General features: G+C 45.5%; 1 long non-coding RNA gene across 1 annotated transcript in view; it reads left to right on the top strand.

The window, feature by feature from the left end:
- Window positions 1-16291, top strand: part of LOC138284275 (uncharacterized) — a 38081-nt gene extending 21790 nt beyond the window's left edge. Inside the window, exons 2-3 of the long non-coding RNA XR_011201372.1 lie at window positions 7351-7393; window positions 8056-16291. This is a non-coding gene — a long non-coding RNA (uncharacterized lncRNA). The remainder of the gene's footprint in view (window positions 1-7350; window positions 7394-8055) is intronic.
- The last annotated feature ends 661 nt before the right edge of the window (window positions 16292-16952 follow it).

Genomic DNA, 16952 nt, shown 5'->3' with positions numbered 1-16952 from the left:
ACACATGCCATCCCCTTTTTTTTGTTTTTAAACAACAAAGAAACCACTAATCATAAATTAGTACAAAACTACAAACACAAAAGCTCTAACTGAATACATGACTAATGCCAACCGTGAAACCGAACATATAAAAATATAAAACACCAGTTTACGCTCACGGAATTTCCCAATAATTCTTCTGTGTGTGGTAGCTCCTGAAACAGCCACCCACACACAGCCCAGGCTTTGAAGGACAATCAGGGCAGTACATCCTAGTCTCCTTCCTGATACCTCTTCGAGCACAGACTCTACATCTCTTAGCAGGAAAGTTTTTTTGGGCCGTGGGAGGAATGTGCTCAGCAAAGTGACGATCTTTCAATCTAGCCACATCCTCCACCACTGCTTCTCTAGGAACTCTTGCCTGTTCCAGCACAACAAGGCTAGCTATGATAGACTCCTGAAATTTCACAAATGTCATCCTTGACTCTGGAGAACTATCCTTAAACACAACAAAAGCATTAAAAGTTGCCAAGTGGAACAAGTGAAGCGCTAATTTCTTATACCACACATAAGACTTACGAGCAGCAGTGTAAGGTTCTAACCTCTGATCTACTCTATCAACACCACCCATGTGCTTATTATAGTCTAAGATGCACACAGGTTTGCGCACTTCGGCAACCTGACCCCAAACAGCCACAGGTGAAGTACTCTCATCATGGATGGTGCTTAGCATGTATACATCCCTCTTGTCTACAAATTTCAGAGCTAGCAGCTCATCATTCCGCAAGGCACTGCACTGTCCCTTCTCAAGTTTTTTACAGACAAGCTCTTTTGGATAGCCTTTCCGATTAGAGCGGATTGTGCCACAAGCAACAGTGTCCACTCTGAACAACTCCTTGAACAACCGAACTCCAGTGTAGAAGTTATCTACATATAAATGGTGACCTTTGTTAAACAGTCGTCTACCAAGTTCCCACACAATTTTCTCACTAACTCCAAAAGTGGGAGGACAACCAGGGGGGTCAATATTGGAATCCCTACCAGTGTAGACCCGGAAATTATAAACATATCCTGTACTACTTTCTGACAGCATATACAATTTAATTCCATACCGTGCCCTCTTGCTAGGAATGTACTGCCTAAAAAACAAACGACCCTTGAACAGGACCAAAGACTCATCTACAGATATTTCTTTCCCTGGAACATAGATCTCTGAAAACCGATCTACCAAATGATCAAGGACAGGTCTAATCTTAAAAAGACGGTCAGAATCAGGATGATCTCGTGGCAAGGCTAAAGCATTATCTACAAAATGCAACATCCGAAGAAGAAGCTCATACCGGTTACGACTCATGATGGCAGGAAATATAGCAGTTGCCATCAAGGGACTAGTAGACCAATATGAAGACAGCGACGGCTTCCTTATCAGCCCCATCAAAAAAGTTAAACCCAAGAACTTTTTCAACTCTTCCAGATTTGTGGGAATCCACCGGCTAGCTCTAGAGTGTGGCCTAAGTCTGGCAGCGTTGTCCCTCAAAAACTGCTCTGCATACAAATTAGTCTGCTCAACAATCTCTTCCAAAAATATATCGTCCATAAACAACTCAAAAAAGTTGACGGGCAAAAAGTTTTCCGTATTAACTCGACACCCTGGAAAACCAGTAAACGCAGGCAACTGTGGCTGCTCCATGTTTGGTGCAACCCATGCGTCAGGTCTTCCAATGGGAAGCCTTTCAGCCGCTGGCTCCTGCACCATTGGCACATCACTGTCCTCCTCTAAAACAGGCCCTTCATCAGCACTGAGAGTGGCTTCATCATCAGATGATTCATCTCTGACAGAAAATTCACTTCCAGAATCCTGCACTTCCTCCTCTGCCTCAGATGCAGAGTCAGTCTCATATTCATGGTCAGAAGATGACTCAAAAAGCACACTAACAACCTGCTGAGCGGTCATCCTACGGCTGGCCATGATCCTTCCTACTAAAATTAACTGGACAAATACACCACCAACAACCAGCACTGTGTAAGATAAGTAACAAAGTATAGGTTTATCACTAAGAATTATAAACTCAAAAACTATACTGCTCACTTGCCTGAAAAAGCTTGACTCACCAGCAACTACTCTGCACAGCCACAGCAATCACCAACGATATCCCACTAAAAAGAGAAAAAAAAAAGCAAATTAGACATAAGACAACACAATAATCATTGTGCATAACTCTAAGGACAATTTCACACACAATCCTGCATTCAGTACACCACCTACAAACATGTCATTCATGCATTGCAACAATACTCACTTGGAGTAAATTTATTTACTTACCTAAAACATGCAACTACGCAAACCGCAGGACAACTACTGCCAAAACTGCAACAAGCCACAGCAAAGTCAGCAAAAGCTTTGAACTAAAACAAAAAGGAGAAAAACTGTTATTATCATAAAAGTAAATACTTCGCCAGTTGACAAACACTCCGCCACTAACCATTTTTTCATTTTCCCGTGTCTAGTCTTCTCTGCTTGGGGGAAGATGGGCCTAAAAAAAAAATAGGCCAATCTACCCCCAAGGGGAGGGGGCAGAAATCACCCAGATTACATTGCACCCTTTGGGGGGGGGCGACCCTTGCCCAAGGTGCCACACCCCCACACAAAGCACACACACACATACATAGTATCCCTGGCGCTATGGGAATTCTGCCCCCCTTGGGGACAGAAAGGCCTAAAAAATAGGCATATCTGCCCCCTAGGGGGGCAGAACTGCCCAAAAATACATGTCGGCCCCTGGGGGCGACCCTTGCCCAAGGGGCCACCCCCCAACACAAAAAATAAAAATCAACAATAAAATCCCTGGTGTCTAGTGGCTTTCTGCCCCCTTGGGGGCAGATCGGCCTAAAAATAGGGCCAATCTGCCCCCAAGGGGGGCAGAAACGACAATAAATACATTGCGCCCCTGGGGGGAGCGACCCTTGCCCAAGGGGCCACCCCCCAACACAAAGCACACATACATACATACTATTTCTGGCGCTATTGGGATTCTGCCCCCCTTGGGGGCAGAAAGGCCTAAAAAAAATAGGCCTCTCTGCCCCCAAGGGGGGCAGAACTGCCCAAAAATACATGAGGGCCCCTGGGGGCGACCCTTGCCCAAGGGGCCGCCCCCCAACACAAAAAATACACATCAACAATAAAATCCCTGGTGTCTAGTGGCTTTCTGCCCCCCTTGGGGGCAGATCGGCCTAAAAATAGGGCCAATCTGCCCCCAGGGGGGGCAGAAACGACGTAAAATACATTTGCCCCCAAAGGGGAGCGACCCTTGCCCAAGGGGCCGCCCCCCAACACAAAAAATACAAATCAACAATAAAATCCCTGGTGTCTAGTGGCTTTCTGCCCCCCTTGGGGGCAGATCGGCCTAAAAATAGGGCCAATCTGCCCCCAGGGGGGGCAGAAACGACGTTAAAATACATGTGCCCCCAAAGGGGAGCGACCCTTGCCCAAGGGGCCGCCCCCCAACACAAAAAATACACAGCAACAATAAAATCCCTGGTGTCTAGTGGCTTTCTGCCCCCCTTGGGGGCAGATCGGCCTAAAAATAGGGCCAATCTGCCCCCAGGGGGGGCAGAAACGACGTAAAAAGCATGTGCCCCCAAAGGGGAGCGACCCTTGCCCAAGGGGTCGCTCCCCTACACTAATATTCACTCACACACACACACATACAGAAATCCCTGGTGTCTAGTGGGCATTCCTGCTGCCCGATCGCATCGCGATCGGGCAGCAGGAATGCTCAAAGAGACATCGAGGGAAAGGAAAACCCTTTCCTTTCCCTCGATGCCTCTCTGAGAGCACCCCCACCCCGCAGGAAGGTGAAATACTCACCTTCTCCCTTGACGCGCTGGAAGCAAATGGCTTCCAGCGCGTCATTCCCCCTTTCCATGAAATCAGCGCGCGATCGCGCGCTGACGTCATGGTTGTGGGCGTGAAAGGGGAAGGGATTCCCCTTTCAGCCCTGGCCTGGGGGTGTTGGGGGGCGGCCCTCGGGGGAAGCGCTAGGGCTTCCCCCGACTGCCAGTCCCTGGACGTAATGGTTACGTCCATGGCGCCACACGGGCGCTGCCATGGACGTAACCATTACGTCCGTGGCGGGGAAGGGGTTAAATGTGTGTTTATGATTCACTAATACTAAAGACGTTACTATTAGGATGCGCGCTCTAAGAAAATGCTGTGTGCTATGAACTCAGCTTGTATTGGGTACAGTGGTTCCAATATGAAAACCTATGCACACATTTGCAAAATTTTACAACCTGAGGATCCCTAAAATGCTTTCAGAATATACCCCTACTATATGCAAATGCATATAGTAAGGGTATGCATATGCTTGACAGAAGGATTGCTGATTATTTCCTTTCAAAGTACAATCTACGCATAAAGTTTGCAACTTGAAAATAATCACAAATTGTTAAACCGTTATGCAAACTTAAATTCACTTTACCCAAAATATCATTTAGCAAAACATGTTTGATACATATCGAAACGGGGAAAAGAATAATAAAAGAGAATTAGCATAAAGCTAGGTCTGGATGAAATGTGCATAATTTACTTTGCAATGCCGGTCTGTTATTTTGCGCTATATTTTGAGGCGAGGACTTATATCACAGTAACAAATAAGTTAAAATGGTGTGTGATGCTCGCATTGTTCCCATGCTCACATGACAGAATTTTTACCTGAATGACTTCTCAATAAGAAGGGTGGCATAATATCAAGCATTTTGTGTAACAAGCGTAACATGAAATGCCAGAAATTAGGCTAGATCACACCAGCACAAATTAAATTTCGCCCAGCCTATGTAAAACCATTATAGGCAACATGAAAAAAATTAGGGCCCTGTTTGTTTTAAAAAAAAAAAAGGTCACAAAAGTGACCCTTAAGTATACGCCCTCGCACTGGGGGAGATTTACAACTAAGGGGTTCACAACAGTTTAAAGAAGCAGGCCTGGAAAGCGTATACTTAACATACCTTTTGAATTCAGTAGTAGCATGAGCAAATATACCCAGTTAAATATGCTCATGCGAAAATCAGTGAAGCTTTTGTAAATTCACTTTGCTTACAAGCCCTTTTTCCATACTCTGGAAAACGTTTTACTGCTGCCTTTGTCAGGAGTAAATTTCCCCCAAAAAAATCAGTATGGGAAGAGATCTGACAGAAGTCAAAGGATACCCTTTAAAATATTGGGTTGTGTGTGCACAGAGACTTCCAAACAACAAACTACTGCTTCACACCTACATCCAACCCCTACATGCACATTTGAAGAAAGGTGTCAAAATCAGATCCTTGCTATAATCCAAATCCTGGATTGAACCCTAACATAATCAGAGAGACTGTTAGAGTACTTGCATAATAAGAATACTGTTACAATGTATCATCTTACTGGATGGCACCAAAAGGAAAAGTGTGTTTTTTAACAGGACTACTAGATTTCTGAACCATCAAGGCCTTAGGACAAGTAGATATTTTAGAAAATTGCACATCCCTGCACTCTCAGGAGACCATCTTAAGATGGGGTTTTCTACATCTTAAAACAACTCATAGCCCTAAGCATCCCCCTTCTACTACATGTATTTCATCATTCTAGGTTGTCATTATCCATGGATTGCACCATCACTCTAACACAAGCAATACTTTGGCCTACAGCCTAGATGTGAGAAGATACTTAGGCCCTCATTATAACATTGGCGGTAAAAACCACCTACCGCCGCGGCAACAGAAGCCAAAAGACCATCGCCACAGCTACCAGCCATTCGCCATAATATGACCACAGCCGGATTTCAGCCACAGGAAGGGCAGAAATCTGACTGTGGCCATACTGGTGGATGGTGTTAAAGTGGCGCTGCTACCACCAGCGGCACCACGGCAGTAGACCGCCGCCAGCCGTATTATGAGAAATAATACAGCCTGGCGGTGTTCTGCCTGCGGGCGCTGCTGGCGGTAGCATCACCCGTTCCGTCTCCTGCCAGAAGACCCCCTGGATCCAGGTAAGTCGGGTCTCCGACAGGGGAGGTGGGTGGGGAGTGTTGTGTGTATGTGCGGGTGTGTGTGCATGTATGGGTGTGAGTGCGGGTGTGTGTTGTATGTTGACTGCGTACGTGAATGTAAGGAAGTGTGAGTGCGTGTATGTATTGTAATCTTGATGCGTGTCTGAGTGTATGTGTAGAAGTGTATGCAGATGTGTGTGTGACTGGATGCATGCATGCGTGTATGAATGTGTGAATGAGTGTGTGTCTGTGCGCGTGTGTGTGTGGGGAGCGTGGAGGTAAGGGGGGTGGGGGAGGTCATTGGAAAGGTAGGGGTTTGGGGGGATCATTGGAAAGGTAGGGAGGGTGGGGAGCACCTATCAGTGACAGCGAAGGAATTCCCTGTCACTGATAGGGCCTACCGCCATGGTTTTAGTGGCATTACGAATGCCACGAAAACCATGGCGGTAGGCGGGGTCCTAATCCCGCAGGTGGCAAAATAGATATCTTCAGCCCGGCGGCTGTTCCCGCCATGGCGGTAGGAGTGGTACATTGGTGGGTTGGCCTCAGCCAACCCGCCAATGTCAGAATGTGGCAGTAAGTACCGCCAGTCTATTGGTGGTACTGCTGCCACATTATCGCCAACTGCCGGGGTCATATTGAACCCCTTCGTTTCCTGGCTGGGACTTTCTCCAGTTTTAATTTTTCTACTCCTATTTCTCCTTGGACCGCCTCATTCACAATCAGGAAAATGTTTAGGTGCCTGCTGGCCTTGTGCCGCAGCTTATCCAATTGTGGGAGCTGGATGGAAGCTTAAGAAGGGAAAGGATGTCTAACAACTCTTCGTGATGGTGCTTATGGAGGGAAGAAGGAAAGTGTGTATTCATGCTTTCTCGCTGACCACCTAGCATGTGAAGGTCTTCAGCCACATTCTGCTGGGGCTCACAGAGATTTCAGGGTGGTTAGATCAGCATACCTTTCATTGAAACATTCATCCACTAAGGTCTGTACTAGATGGTGTGATCAAGAGTAAGCAATTTTCAGACAATAGCACCAGGTTCTGTGAAAGGAAATTTCCTCACATGCCAATCGAAGTCTGAAAGAGTTTATTAAGAAAAGAAAAATTTATGGTCTGTGAATGAGAGTCAGGTAGCAATCATTTCCTCCACTACAGAGAAAACTTGTGGAGCTACAGCAAAGCACTTGTTTATACTTTGGCATTTGTACAGTTATGCGACTGATTCTACAAAAAACACAAGCAGGTGACTAAGCTGAAATCATGAGAATATGTAAAACAATCTGTAAAATGGAACAATAGTATCAAAACTTTAAGCTGCGCAACCTAGTCTTTGTTTTCTTGCCTTTACAGCCAAGCGGTGGGCACAGCTTAACATCAGAGATGAGCACCTCATGTGAGCATTGTAAGAATGAGCACAGAACATGGTTGAAGTGAGTTATAGTTACACTAATGTACTGATTTCTGTTTTACACAACATATGGTTCCGATATATTAAGGATAAAACAAACAAAATTCCATCTTTATAGTACAGGATGTTGATTGTATGCAGAAAAATCTAAGTTAAAGTGAAGAATCCTTTGAGCCAACCTAGAAATGATGATAAAGTAAAAGATGATTGCGGATATCAGTTGGTGTGTAAAATAGCAGCGCTACAATCAGCAGGGGGGTTGAGCTCAGGAGCAGTTAAATAGAATTCAGGAAGAAGAGATATCTGTGGGTTCTATGTTTAAATTCAGAGATAATTAGGGACGGCACCTCGTCAAAGGATGGTTCAATGTCTACAATCATTCAAATATGTGAGTCTCCATTCAAATCTATCGGGCCACTGATGTATACCCTGGTTAGAGGGATCTTGACTTCTGTAATATGTATTTATCTTTAAAAGGGGAGCTTGTGAAAAAATATAGAAAGCTACAGCTGATATTCATGCTTATAAGAGGAAATTTCCAAATGTAAGAACTGAACTGTTTTTCAAAATTAAACTATGCTTTATTGCTAAATGTAGGTCAACTTGTCTTTCTGACAGATGTCTTTCCATTACTTTCGTTCATGTAGTAAGAACATTTGGAGGGGCTTGGCAAAGATGGCAGCCAAGTAGAAGTTTTTCCGTGCAGCTCCACTGACCGTCTGTCCTGCAATGCGGCCCTAACAAATCCCTGCGGGAGGCTGACACTGCAATCGGTGAGAGAGGTACCCAGAGGAATGGAGAACCCCTGTGAACCCTCAGAGAGGGATAGATTGAGCCAGATTGGCACCCATCACTCTGCGGCCACGTGGGAGCACAACATGGTGACGGCCATGAATCTCAAGTGGTTGTGATCATACCCATGCCAGGCCATAACCAATGCCTCTAAGCCCGCACCACAAACCAGACAACTGGGAACTGAGCCGACTGCGCTTCCAACTAGGGTGACAGCCTGTGTCGTCTAAAGCCAGGCTGGGGTGGGGGCCTCACCAGCAGCTTTCCTTGCCCCTGATAGGCTCATGCACGACTGGCGAAAGAGGGGTACACCATAGCAGAAAAAGGGAGTACACCACCAGCAGAGCCTGGCGGTCTCTTCAGCCAAACGGTTCTCACCTGATGCGACCTTGCCTGCAGCCCTAATGTCCTGAACGCCCATTGACACCTGGTGAGAACTTACCTCAGCCTACCGCCAACTAGAGACCCTATTTCTAACAATGATCAATACCAAATGATCCTCTACACTGATGGTTGAGCGCAACCAGCAGTAGGCACTAAATAACAATACTCTGCCTCTTGTGTGGCTGTGAGCGGTTTCAAGAGGGATGGTAAATTCCGTCCTCACTACACATACACGCAGGCCCTAGGGAATTGCACTGCACAACTTGAGGAGCTTAAGGCTCTAATATTGGCACTGGAACATACAGATCCTGAAATTCTGACACCGATTGTGTGTGATTCATACTACTGTGCCCAGTCATTTAAAGAATACCTGCGTTACTGGGATTCAGAGATTCAAGAGGGAACACCATCAAACACAGAATCCTGTGGGGGAAGGTAGCAAACCTGAAGGAAACACTACCAGATGCCCATGTAGTGCATACTCTGGGCCATCAATATGTAGGAGTACACAATGTGGGAAACATTTTGACTAATGAAGCAGCCAAGTCAGCAGTAGCTATAGCTTATCTTGCTGCGATTACTCGTTCTCGTACAAGGTTGGATGAGGAAAACTAGCTACTGTGAAAGCTTCGACTGACAGCATGCCCTTGCCAAAGGCATATGCCACCAAATAATCCTACCATCTAAGCACCCTAAATGTTGCATTTGCAACCATACCAGGGAGTGTGATCCCCAACCAAGAGCAAAGATTAGAACTCATAAAAGAAGCGCACAAAGGTGTTGCTTCTGCCATGGGTGTGGCGGCTACTATTTTGTTATTCCAAAAACACTACTGGTGGTCAGGTCTATACAAACATACCAATCAGTTTGTCCTTTGTGGTGACATATGGCAACAAATCAGAGAGACCACCCTCAAGAACCCAGCGCAGACACCGCTCTTTATTTCCAACAAACCGCTACAATGCGAATACCTGGACCACTGTGGTTCCTTAACACCTGATGGCACATAAAAATACATCTTTATAGCTGTTGATTCTTGCTCCCGATTTCTATGAGTATAGTCACAACGATCAGTTGAAGCTCAAACTGTTATTAAAAATTTGCAATTCTTCCTCTGGACATATATGTAGGAAAGTAGGTTCTTTCTGACATAGTTACCCCCACTTTGCACCTGGTGTCAGTGTGTTTAGATTGTAGTATACAGGTATCCCGCTAACCAGGACCCGTGTCAGTGCCCTCTCCCCTAAACTGAAATGGTAAGTGATTTCTTTACCCACCAGTGGCATACTGGGGTCCCCATGTAAGCCTTTGGTAAATGGTACTTAGGTACTCAGGGCACTAGTACCCCAGGGGTCTTTCATGGGCTGCAGCAAGTATTATGCCACCCATGGGAGCCCATGCAAACTGTGTCTGCAGGCGTGCCATTGTAGCCTGCAGGAAATTGTGCATGCACCTTTCACTATAGATAGAAGACTTTCCTTATACCGGGGTCACTGCACTTGGACGCTGTAAATCCCCCTTTTGGTAGGCCCTTCAACTCAAGGGCAGGGTGCATGTTTCTGTGAGCAGATACCCCTGCATCAGCAGTGGTACCCCTACAAACCCCCGACTTCATTCTCTGGGGTTTGTAATTGTGGGGAAGCCAACTTAAGGTATCTAGTGGACAATGGTCAGGACGAGATGTCCAACTACATAATGGCTTCTCCGAACCTAGGCATGTTTGGTATCAAACATATTGGAATCATGCAACTACACTGATTCCAGTGTTAGCTGCATGATACCAGTTACTAAGTGGGTTCCTTAGAGGATCCCGCTTATCTGCCTGCACAGCCTTGCAGGGTCAGCACACCAGCCCGTACTGCTGCAGACCCTAGACACTGTTCTGCACGCCTGCTGATGAGCCTAACTCGAGCAGGAGAAGGCAAAACAAATGATTTCCTGTAGGAGAGAGGTGTGACCATCTCTTCCTTTGAAATGGGTGTTTCTGGACTGGGGTGGGGTGGCCTCTGAGCGCCACCAGACTGCTTTGAAGGGTACATTTGGTGCCCTCCTTGCATAAACCAGTTTGCACTAGTACAGGAACCCTTGGTTCCCGCACTGGTACGAAACTCCACAAAGGAAAGGGGAGTGAAAACTCCCCTGTCCAGCTCCTCCCAAAGAAAGGTGCACAGAGCTCTGCCAGGTGGCTGCTTGATTCTGCCATCTTGGAAACACAATGGGCAGAGGCCCCTGAGAGCATCTGACTAGTTAGGCCAGCTAGGTGACATCACAGACACCCTTTGATAGGTGGGTCACCTCAGACAGTGTCCAACCCCCTTTCTGGGATACTTAAGGGCTTCCCCGAGGGTGGGACCCAAGATTCGTCAATCAAGACTCAACAAAGGAATCTCTGCAAAACACTTCTGCAACCTGGCCTCTGAAACTGCTGCTGGTCTGCCTTAGGAACTGAAACAAGACTGTATCCAGTGGGAGGGCTTCCACTGCAACAATGTTTCTCCAGTTCCTGCAAGAATTCTGAATCATCGTGGCTGTGCATCCTACAGGATCAAAAGAACTCTGTCTGCATCAGGAAGCAAGAAGGAATCACCTTGGAGTGAAGGAGTCACTCCCCTATAATTTCACGCATCTTGATGACAACAACCGGGTGGTGGGTCCTGCTGCCCAACAGACATTGAAAAGGCTCTGCAACACAGGTGGTGGTTCTGTGGCCCTCTACAGGTCCAACCTGTCTTCTGAGCCACTTGGCAGATGGTGGGTCCTTGCTGTAGCCACTGGGACGTGGGACAGCTCATGGGCGACTCTAAGGATCTTCCAGCATCATTTGGGCTCCGCAGCTTTGCTCCTTCCATCAGCGTCCTGCAGGAACTTCTTTCCAAGAAGGGTGGGCATTGCCTACCTGCACCACCTCGACATCTCTGAGTGGTCTGGACTCTGTCCTCTTAATTTTCTGGAATCCACCCTTGGGTTCCACCAACCTGGTCCACGGGTCATGACAGCAGTTGGGCAACCAAGGCCCCCAATGACTCCAACAAAGTTTTCTGCTGTCACTTCACCCCTATGCACCCGGGTTCCCTGGTGTAGGTATTCCAGGGGTGTGGGCACTATCGAACCTTCCTTGTGCCAACAGGTTTCCTCAGGATCCACTAGGAAGGGTCCTGAATCCTAAAAATTCCAACCACAATGGTACTGTATTAGTCTATGGGACACCCGGCTAGATAACAACTCTGCACACTGGCGCCTGGGGGATTTCTACTACTTGCCTTTCCACACCCCCTAGCTCCTGGGATCCTAACCAACTTACCTTGGTTAAACACCTCCATTCTTATACCACTTTCTTAGTACATAGTTTGCCCCCCCCATAGGAGAATTTCTATGCTTTTCCTGCTTGTTATTGAGTCTATTTTTTGTGTGTAGATATCTCCAAGCGGAGATATACTAAAGTTAGGATAGTACCAGTGTTATGATAAAGAATACTGTATTTTTGTAACACTTGGTGTGGTCCTTTTTTGTGTGAACATCACTGACTGGTTGCTGTGATATTGCAAGTGCTTTACACACTTCCCTGATAAGCCTCAGCTGCTCTCCACAGCTACCCCTAGAGAGCTTTGGTTGTCTAGGAACCAAAACACTATCACTAAGGGTTGCCTGGATTCAGTATAGGGTGCCACACAATAGGTGTACACCATAAATTAAGCCAGCCTCTTACAATATGCAGCTACGGCATTTAATTCAGACCAGGCCCTTGCCTTTTCCTCCAGGGCATTCAGGGACACCATGGTGACGATGAGTGTTCAACTCTTTTTCTCGTTTCCCTACCATGCTGAGGGAAACGCGGTTGTCAAGCTGAAAAATCAAGACTTAAAGCAATCCTTAACAGCTAAGTACTAGGTATGGGCTGCCGTTGGCTTAACCACATGTATGGAGTCCAGAGAGTACTTGATGATCTGCCAAGAAGGTCTTTGGGAGGGCGTAACCCATATGAGGTACTGTTCGGCATGCCTATCTATGTCCCGGATCTTGTCGTCCCTGGTGTGGTAGCGGCAGACACACCTTTTGACATAAATGAATGTGTCACTGTCTTGCAGAAATTACAACAGTTTCATGATGAAAACTCATCTGCATGTGCTGCCATATTGGGAATGAGCAGTTCACCAACACCAACCGGCTGGATTACAAAAGTTGGGGATCTAGTGCGAGAAAAGATTGCGGTAAAAAATGAATTTGGCCCTTCACAATGAGCACCAGTTCCAGCCTTGGGTATACACAGTACCAGAACTGTCATCCGACCACTGCTGCCTGGTTCTGTCAAACTACACCATGTCGCCAGTCTCACACAGTAGACCACAAGGACTACTGGGTAGTTCTCGCACCTCTCTCACTGTCAATCAGGGTGTACGTCTACAAATTTTAAGCAACACGGATGAAACTTCCCCAAGATTAAGGAGGGTGGAAAATGAACTTTCATTAGTACCTGTCACTACATCTACGACAAGAAATGTCCAAAGTTCTAAGCTACTTTACTCAAATTCTACACAAACTGATATAATTGTTTACTACGAACCACCAAGGGATACATCTGCCAGTTCTCCTTCTCTGACATTAGCTCCAGTGTTTGAATGAACTGCTTGTGGATATTTTGCATACAAACGACTCAGTTTTAAACTCTTCAGCATCTTCTGCAGCATCTCTATCAAAATCACATAAGCTACTCAGTTAGATTTAAACTATCTAATTCGCCCATGGAATTATCTGTGGATAACTTTGCCTGCCTTCCTTCTCTATATTCGTTTTGTCATTGTTTTCTTTTTGCTGATACATGGTCATTATCTTCTTTAACTCTCTGCTGCTGAACTGGTGGATGAATGTTTTGAAGCCTTGCCTATTCTCCCACAAGGTCCAAGAGACTTGTCCCTAGTGAACATTTCAGCTATTCCGATTCCTGATGGGACTGTTTGGGATAAAGTGCCATTCGATATATTTGGACCAACGGAAATGATTCAAATTCTATATGTATTCAAGGTTTCTATGAATTACTTAACACCAGGGGTTGTTTCTGATGATTGGGATGTAAAAACAGTTGATTCTATGCTTTCTCAGCTTGAATATTACACTACGTTTGAAAGTGAAGATGTTCAGCAAACAACAGCAAATTATGGGGAAATTTTCTGTTTCTATCATTATGGACATCATTTTATACATAAAGCCAGCACCCCGAGAACTGTTTATAACTATATACAATGAGAACATTGTCTAACTCCACCAATGGGGAGTTCTAAAACATACGTTGAAATGTTTGCATATTTTAATAGGCATGACGTCAAAAAAGCTGAGTCTTATTATTTTAAATTGCCACCAATTAAACTGCAGAACATTCTGTTAACAGACACCAAATTCATTTATTCTGATTCGTGTTTTTTCCCAGTTCGCTATAGAAGGCTATGAATACTGGTCGAAGTCGATTGACTTAAAGAGGTTGTGGGGAACTACAGACTGGCAAATACAGGGAAGGGAAGCTTTGTTTACAGCATGCCTTACTTTACTCTGTTGCAAATTATGTTTCTAAATGAAACTGTACAGCAAACAAGTTGTTTGGGCTCGGTAAAAATTAAGGAACTGAATCCACCCAGTATTCGGTCTTCAGCTAAATATGCTAAATGGAAAAATATTTTAAATGTCATTGAAGAACAGCTCAAAGGGTGGGTCCAAAATGGAACATTTATTTCAACAGCAGTGGACACAAATAGTTGTCACGTGTGTTTTGTAAACTCTACAAGGGGTTTTAGAGGAAGCTGACCTGACCCTCATTACATCTCACAATAATACTCTGACATCATCACCACATATAGTGAGAGAAAACTATGTCAAAGATGGTTGAAATCTTCCACAGTAACAGCTGGTAAAGAACAGTCTGGGCCGCCATGCCAGCGGTGGTGGTAAATACCGCTATACGGCATGGCGGTCCAGACCACCATATAATGACCGGCCCAAAACCCCACGGCGGAATACACCGCCACCGGTAATGCTGGCGGGCGGTGTATTCCTATCCGACAGGTCAGCGATGCAATCAGCACTGCCCTCCGGATAATGATACCCATTCCGCCAGCCTTTTCCCAGCGGTTCACACCGCCAGGGAATGGCTGGAGGAATGGGTATCTTGGGGCGATTTGGGGGCCCCTGTGCAGTGCCCCATCGCGCAGGTCAATGCCCGATTTACGGGCAGTGATCTGCGCGACGGGTACAGCTGCACCCGCTGCACAGGGGCATTGATGAGGGCTCCATGTGGAGCCACCGGCAATGTCCCGGCCCAGCAGAATATTCATTATGCGGCCGGCGGAGTACCAGGGGGGCTGGCGGCCAGTTAAATGACCACCAGCCTGAACACGGCGGTAAACACCGCCATGTATATAATGAGAGCCTTAGTATCCTGTCAGAAAACACTGACTTACAAGACTTCTTGTGAGGTCCTAGAAAATCATGCTCAAAGTGCTTCTTATATGCAATATATAATGGAAATTTGGAAATTATCCCAAATGGAAGCCGCCGCCCGGTTGAAGCAGCTAGATCAGGAAAACTTGCAGAAAGCATGAGCCGTTGTAGATAATGGAATGAACACTTTGTCCAACCGCATATACCCACTTAACAACATTGTTTCATCTGCAATAGACATCATACAAAACAATATGTCATTTTTAAACCATAGACAAAGCTAACTTAGGTCCATTATAAAGTAGGTTGGACGTTACAAGTTCTGAAAAGTGGCTGAGTGCCCTGGAAACACGTCAGCTCCAGGGACCTACTTGCTGAGCTTAACTTGAAGCCAAATCAACAGATAATGGCTAAGAAAGAAGTGACTTATCTAATGCTCAACAATGAAAAGTTAGAAAAGTTGCCTTTTCCTGTGGTGGAAATACCATATCCAGTTTGATTAATACACGGGGTTATTAATCTGCCCGTTTCAACACTTCAACACTTCAATCCACCTCTGGCTTGAAGCACATTCCTGAGGTGTAGAAGTTACCCTTTACGCACAAATGTTTCAATGGCATGAAAGAGATTTTTCTTAGCGGAAGCGAATGCAAGACTTCTTTGGCAAGACTGAAGGCTCTTTTGTTTCAAAAACACATGGCACTCACATCTGCCCTCGAGACCTATGCTCTCCAAGTGGCGAGGTGACCCGCAGAGATACAGTCTCTTTTGCATACCAACTTTATAAAACATTTTGGTGAACGTATAAGTCGCTTTTTCAATGTGTCTAACACTGCTGTGATTGTACATTTCTGTAGGGCTGCCAGTTCTGATTTGGTCAGCACCTTCTCTTCTATCTTTGGCATAAAACCTTCAGCCATACACTCAATGATTTCAATTGGGGGATGCCCTGTTACTTTGGCATTACTTGGCTGCATTTTATTGTTGCTACCTTTCCTTCGCAAAGGCTGCCCCAATTCAACAAGGAGGACTGATGGTGTTCTTGATGAGGGTTCATCATCAAACATGTACATTGAGATTGCGAGCGCACTGAGAAGCTTCCCGTGAGCTGCCCCTTGTGGATCAAGTGACTCCTGGTGCTACAACGCCTGGCACTGCACAGGATGCTGCTGCATCAGCCAGAGCAATGACTGAGGCAACAGAACCTGAGCGCTCCCTCATGTCATGTTCCTTGTAAACAAACTGGTTGATATATCACCTACTGAAGTGTGGTCTTTCCTGGATTCAATAGCCATTGATGACGCTGGCAAATTCTGAAAGGATCACGATTATTATTCAAATTCTTAATTTACCCTTTTTTTAATTTGGCTCAGCTTTGGTCTTTCCTGATTATCAACATGAACATTTTTGTTTTGTAATTGTAGACCTCTGCATTTTTAAACCAACAATGGGAAGGGTGTTTTGAGGGTATTTTAACATTTATACTGGCACATTATTTTAGCTCTGGGCCTGCAGCCTGTGCCCTTTCACCTAGTTATATTTCATTTTCATTCCTCTTAATATATTATCAAAGCTTCATTTTAGTGGAGATGTTTTATTATTTTTATTAGTTGCCCTTCCATGCAGAATTTGTTATTCATTTCTTTGCACAACATTTTCATCCAGTGCTCAACCCAAGGCTGCACACAATAGTTAAATGTGCATTGCCAGTACAAAGAGTAAGGTGTCTACCCTACACAGGAAAAAAAGTGTTGTCACATCAGGGCAGCTCTTAGGACATCCAGTATTTTATTATAAAACACTACACTGCCCCATCACCTCAGAGGAGACATTTCAGCCAGCCTGCCATCTTATGTTGCATGCTGTTGTCGCAGTTTCTGCTGAGACTCTGCGTCTTCTCTTCATCCAAGTGGAAGGCCTCTTCTCTACCTATAGCACAGGT

This window comes from Pleurodeles waltl, chromosome 3_1, assembly GCF_031143425.1.
Source record: "Pleurodeles waltl isolate 20211129_DDA chromosome 3_1, aPleWal1.hap1.20221129, whole genome shotgun sequence".
Classification (NCBI taxonomy): Eukaryota; Metazoa; Chordata; class Amphibia; order Caudata; family Salamandridae; genus Pleurodeles; species Pleurodeles waltl.
The sequence above is the reverse complement of the archived record's forward strand: the minus strand, read 5'-3'. Positions and strand labels throughout refer to the sequence as shown.